Raw genomic sequence first — 6884 nt, 5'->3', positions numbered from 1 at the left:
AGAATTGCTTGTTTAAAATTATATTATTTTTACCGAAGCTCAGATGTAACTCCATCTCTTAAACTGTATTTTTTTTTTTTTTTTTTTTTTTTTTTTTTTGTAAAATCACTTTTTTTTTTTTTCCAGAAAGACACTTATATATATAAACTTAGGAAACACAACCTTATCTAGATATAAAATTTCATCCAAATCATTAAAAACATTTCCGAGATGTTCACATAATCAAAGATGGAATGAAAGCAATGTCATATTTCTTCTCATTCCAATTATGTAAAATCTTGAATTATATTTTGATTTGCAATGTTTTACTGAAAATTAAGTTTCATGTATATGGAGTTCTTTCACATTTATTCTGGCATATTCAATCAAATGATGCAAAATAGAATAAAATTTAACCATTCTCTCCCGACTTCCAAAGTCGGATATTTTATATTAATTTATTCTCTGTGTATTGATTTTTTGAGTTACAAATACGACCAATTTATTTTATTAAATATTTAATTAAGGGATCGAATTGCATTATCTTAAACATATAAAAATTTAATCTCTAATTCATTTTAAACAAAATGAAAGAAAAATTGCCAAACTTTTTAAATATAATATAAATACTCTATAAAAAATTTGTATGGGTGGTTTCAATGCAAATCAAGCAGCTAATTGCAAAACATATTGAACTACACTTTCTGCAAGGAAAGTTGAAAACATGGGAAAAAAATATTAAGAATAATATTCTGAGAATTTAACCCTTTATTAACTGACATTTTAAAAAATATATGAGTAACTTTTTTTAAATACGTAATTTAAATATAAATGATCATTCTATAGCACAATTTTCATTTTGAGTTATCGCCAAGTTAATCAATTACATGGGAAATAATTTGGTACTTCAAAGACTAGATTTTATAGAAGTTCTATTTTTGCAATAATAATTTTATAGTATTATTTGTTAATATTTGAAATGTTAATAACTGGAATTTTTTTTTTAATAATCATATACAACAATTTTTTTTAATAATCATATGCATAATATGAAACAATATATAAAATAGAGAAAAAAAAATTATAATTTACCAAAATGCAAAACTGTTAAGTATTATATATATGCAAATACATGTACAATTTTCAGTCTTTTAGGCATCCATCTTATCTTTACATCATCTTATATGCTTGTTTTTAGCAAACTTCCAAAGGGAAATAAGCTTCTACTGCCATCCTGTAATTGAAGGAATAAATTTCATAGAAGTGGACTTCAAAGTCCCAGTGGATCTCAAAGTTTTTAAATTCATATACAGTAAAAAATTGACCTGGTTTATAAGTACTGTCAGTAAATAAAGGCTGGTTAGTTAGACAATATTTGTTTTTATTTGAATAAATTCCAATAAGAGCCCATTGTGTGTGTGTGTAAACACATAATTTTCGAGTAGTTCCGGGGCCGAAGAGAGATGACGCTTTCGAATTTTAAACTTCGCCTTATTCCATCAAGGAGGCATAATTCATGTACTAGCAAACAGCGACGAGGTACATCACTTCACAGAACGACACAAGAGCGAACAAAATATTTATCCCCAGTATTATATATTGTGAGATTCTGATAGGGATTTCTTTACACCTGTTGATTTAGATAAGGGAATTATAGGGATCTTTTAAAAGAATGTGTTAGATCGACAAATTTTTATTCCTTTACTCGGAGTGTGGGAACTCGTCGATCTCGGTAATTTTACAGAGCTCCTATTGCATTAATTAAATAAAAAAAAAAGGTTGAATTGGATCAAGAAATAAGAAAACATTTTAGAATGAAGTTAATATGGGCTAAAAAAGAAAAAAATTAGGATTAAATTTAGATTTAGAGATGTCATTACATTACATTTTATATATATATATATATATATATATATATACAGGGTGTCCCAAAAAAATGTATACACACTTTAAATAATTGTAAATTTAGGGTTTATTATAATTCGAATAATTTTCAACATGTAAAAGATTCTACAAATATCATTCTATTGTCTTGTTATCGCATGTTCTCAAACTGATGTCCGTTCTGCTCCAGACACTGCTGACAACGCGAAGCGATGGAAAAGCACACATGATGGAACAATTCCCTTGGGATATTCGTACATTCATGCTCAATGGTTGCCCTCAATTGAACAACTGCTGCAGGTTTATCGACGTCCTGAACAGTTGCATCAGTTTCAAACTTATCTCTAATTCGAGTGATGGTAACTCGTGTAGGTGGTTCTTTGTTAAATTCCCTCTTAAATTGTCTTTGCACTTCTACTGCATTTTCATACTTCCAGTAGCATTTTAGAATACATTTCCTTTCTTCAAATTCAAGTCTGTCTGACATCATTCGGTTCAATGGGTTCAGTATGTAAAGAAAGAAGAAATAACTTAGTTATCAGCTGCTAAAATGTATATACATTTTTTTTGAGACACCCTGTAGATATATGTATATAAAGTAAATTTGTATGTATGCATTTTCGAGCGTATATCAATACATATTAAAAGTCGAATATTTGATTATATTCTAACACATCTAAATCATCGTCGGCTTAGTTTGGCAAATACAGATAAATGGTTGTGGGTTAAAACAAAAGGGCACAGTATATATATTTGTAATCAGTTCGTAATTTGTGGTGAAAAAATACTTTCCATAAAAGGGATTTCTTTCCAAGAATTGCTTCGGAGAATAGCTACTGTAATTATAATCTGTATTAATATCGATATAGAATTAAATCTGTGTGCCGAATATCATTCAACCAGCTGCCTTTGTTTTGTAATTATTGTGTTAACTTATATCCAAACAGCTGGATTTCCTTTAAATGGATTTTGCTCAAAATTTGATAAATATCTACACATTTTGTGTAAAGAACTTATACCAAATTTCATCCCTCTAGTTCAAAGCGTTATCTTTGTGACAGATGGGAAGAAATTCATTAAAAAAAATTGTTTTTCGAATTTAGTGAGATCTAAAATGCGGAACTTCAGCGAATTTTTAAACAATTACAATACTTTGTCTATGCTAAGTGTACAAGGAAGTAAAATTAGCAAAATTGTATATATTGCGAAGTTAGGCTAAAGATCTACATTTTGTTAATGTTTATAGAAAATGGCCGTTGACGCGTTTATAAAATAAGAAGACTGTAAAAAAATGTGTGATAAAACATGGAATAATTTGGTAAAAGTTGAAAAAAATTAGCAAGTGAAATCAAATTTTATTCACTGATTTCAAGTTTAAAAAACAAATGAATAAATAAAATAAAGCCTTGAATATGGCATATGAAAGAGATGCTAAGGCAAAACAATTAAACAAATTGTAACATTTTTAAATGACAATATTTAAAAATAAATTACTGCATTCATATAATATAGGGTTCTAAGAAATAAAAAGAAATGTGAAAATGTCCCAGGGAAAAACTAATTTTACGTTGGTACAGGTGCGTTAGTGAGAGATGTTATGTTGTTGCTTGCGGCACTTGTCATAAACAAACCCGCTGACTAAGTCAACGATTTTAATCCGAGTTTTAGCGTCTCTTGTTTTAGTAGTGTCATCTAGGACCAAAAGTACGACTTAGCTACTCATGCGTCACAGCCCTTTTTACGGGGCGGACTTCATTCAAACATTTCACTCACTCATCCACAGATCGTAATTTAGACCTGAATCAGAGAACGATTACCCCTGATTCAGTACCCCCAGTGGTATTACTCTTGACGTGGTGGACTTTGTGACCACGACAGATTCATACGTGCACCAGCCACCATGTACACGGAGAGTCTTCGGCCGGCGGGGTTCAAATTCAAAATCCAAGGGGGCGAATCCAAAGCCCTACCAATCTGGCTATCCCAGCCAGCCAGAGATGTTATTAAATAGGTTTAATACTTCAACAGAGGAAAAAGGCATTATCCCAAATTGAGTTTAAATTAATTTGACTAAAATTGGAGGAATAATTGTACAGAAGCTAAATTTATGCAATTGAGAAGCTGATTTTTCAAATTTTAAGATGGTGTGAGAATACCTTTTCTGCATTTATGAGTTCCAAAGAAATGGGGGGGGGTGTTAAATCGTATTAACTCCATTTAACCTTCTTTAAGAGCTACAGAAATTTTTTAATTGCTGTTAATTAAATCTTTTATAATATGTGTGCCACATTTCGTTCGATTCCGTCAAAAACGGTAGAATTGTATAAAGTTATGCCGAGTTTACACTCGGTCAGTTATAAGATGGCCAGTAGGCTGCGCATGCGTAGAAAGACTGAAAAATGCTGTTCGGTCGATGGCAAGTAAATTGTTCCGATGGGACAACAACATGCCGCTATATTGCATTTTTTTTTTCTTACTGCGCATGCGTTTGTAGAATTTGGCGGCTTTTATGGCGTGGAAAAGTTATCACTTATCATATACTAATTCCGACATTCTTTGTTCTTTCTGATGCAATGTTGAAGGGTTTTTTTAAAAATTTTATTTGAAATTTTTTTTTCTATAGTTTTCCGAATTTAGGTATGTTGACTTTTTTATTTTTTATTTTACCATGTTTCTTTGTATAAATATCCATCATTTTTATACGATACGCAGTGCAAAAGAGCATTCAGGGACGCCAAAAAGACAATTTATAGCCAAGCATGGAATGCTTGGATCTATCTTATGGAATTGTGGCAAATATAAATCAGTCCCTTTCTACGCATGCGTTGCCTATTAGCCGTCTTATAACTGGCCGAGTGTAAACACAGCATTTAAATAAACATGTTATAACATTTGTGATAAGGAAATGGAATTTTACATGTTTTCTGCCTGTATTTTGAGTTATTAGTTAAAAATTTAATCTTAATTTATTACAAAAATCGGAATATCTTATATATCTTCCGATTATGGGGTCTGTTAAAATTTGGACAAAAAAATATTATCCGACTTTTTTTCTTTTTTTTTTAAATTTAAGAATTTGTTTAAGTCGAAAGTTATGCAAGCTTATCTATTTGTCATTTGTACCGAATATTGGGTAAATTAAGTATTTTTTTTAAAAAATTTCAATTAATACATTAGCTATTTTCTCTTCAACTTCATCGAAAGAAATTTCTGGTCTTTCTGCTATCTTCAGAAGAGTAACGTCCTAAAGAAATTATCAATTTTAAAACGATTTTATCAGCTGCAACATTGCTTATCTTTAAATCACAATAACTTTTTATCGCAAAGGTCTCCTGATTTATTTTTGTGTTGAATTAGCTTATTTTAGAGTAATGTTCCTTCTTGGCATCGCTTTTTCCTTTTTATTACAAGGTTTCGTTTCAATTGACTTGTTCCATGTTTCTAAAAAAGTATTGCAACCAGTTTTTACTCAATTCCTGATGGACTAGATGTCAGAAATCTCATACAGGTTTGTGTTTCCGATGGCAATACAATATTATCTATGAATTTAATTATTAATTAATTAATTAATTTTAATTATAATTTGATTTTGGAAATTCAATATTTAATATTAGCATATGAATTAAGATATTTGTATAAGAGATAATATAATATTTATAATATAATAAGAGAATATTATAATAAGAAATATTTATAATAAGAGAATAAATAGCTAATTATTAATTATAATAAAAAAATATTAAAAATGTAAAAGTTTTGTTGTATGTAATATGTTTTTAGTTGTATGCTTAAATGTAGAAAATAATTTTATTATCAAAATTTTAGGAAGTCAAAAGGAAATAATAAAAGATTGCGTAACTTCTCAGACAATCCAGATTTTAGTTTTTCTTGTTTTCTGAGTAATGTAACTTCATTCTAATTCCTCATGAATCTACAAGGAATCCTCTTTTCTTAACTTTTAGCAATTGAAGAAAATAGCACGTTTATTTCTATCTCTACTAATAATAAAGATTTGTATGTGTGTGTGTGTGTGTGTGTGCGTGCGTGTACGTGCGTTGATGCTCTACAGGTCAGCTCATTTAACTTAAGAATCCAGATATACTTTGAAAGATAGGACTGTGCATCGCGAGGGGCTTTTTTTTAAAAAAATTTTTTTTAATTAATTGAAATAATAAACTAAATTAGAATTTTTTGTCGTGATAAATTCCGAAAATTTGAAAATTCCAAATTTTGCATTATTACAAATCCAAATAAAATTATCATTTCTATGTTGCCAAATAAGTTACTGTAAAATACTTTAGTCTAATTAACTTTGAAGCATATTTTTAAGTATATTTCATAACAATAATTTCATTCTTGCAAGGGGCCATGGTGGCCTGGTGGTAAGGTCTCAGCTTCGGAACCGGAGGGTTTCAGGTTCGTGACCCGATGCCACCGAAGAACCGTCATGTAAGCGGGTCAGCACATTAAATCCGTAGGGACCAAACGTCCTCCCGTTGGTGTGGTGTGGTGTGGAGAAGGGGGTGCCAGTTCAGGTGTCGTCCTCACCATTTGACCGCAGTTCAAAATTACGAGGGCCATCCTAAAAATAGCCCTAATGTTTCTTTAAAACGAGACGCTAATATAACTGAACTAAACTTATTTTTGTAAATGAAACCACAGTCGTGTTCATTGTTTCATCAAATATTTGATCATGTGATTTTTTTTCTATGGTTGAAAGCTAAAGAAGGATTCTATTTAATACTTATGTAGTTTACAGGGCGAAAAAAAAATGTGAAGCTACAATACCATTAAATCTAGCGATGAATAGAACAGAGTTGCACTATGACGTCACAGAATTCACTCGAAACGTTCATATGTATAATGAATAGGATATGTGTAAGATAATTAAAATATCATAACTTTACTGCCTGAAAATTTGATGGAAACATGAACTAAACGTTTTTATTTAAACGATTTAAATTGAATTAAATATAACCAGTATCTTTGGCGAACCAAATAGTCTTCAAAGACAACTAGAC

General features: G+C 30.1%; 1 protein-coding gene across 1 annotated transcript in view; it reads left to right on the top strand.

Moving 5' to 3' along the window:
* Positions 1 to 5226: 5226 nt before the first annotated feature.
* LOC129976172 (retinaldehyde-binding protein 1-like) overlaps positions 5227 to 6884 on the top strand; it is a 28641-nt gene continuing 26983 nt past the window's right edge. The window contains exon 1 of the mRNA XM_056089605.1: positions 5227 to 5371. The gene's annotated coding sequence lies outside the window, so the exon portion shown is untranslated. The remainder of the gene's footprint in view (positions 5372 to 6884) is intronic.

Source organism: Argiope bruennichi, chromosome 7 (genome assembly GCF_947563725.1).
Source record: "Argiope bruennichi chromosome 7, qqArgBrue1.1, whole genome shotgun sequence".
NCBI lineage: Eukaryota > Metazoa > Arthropoda > Arachnida > Araneae > Araneidae > Argiope > Argiope bruennichi.
The sequence above is the reverse complement of the archived record's forward strand: the minus strand, read 5'-3'. Positions and strand labels throughout refer to the sequence as shown.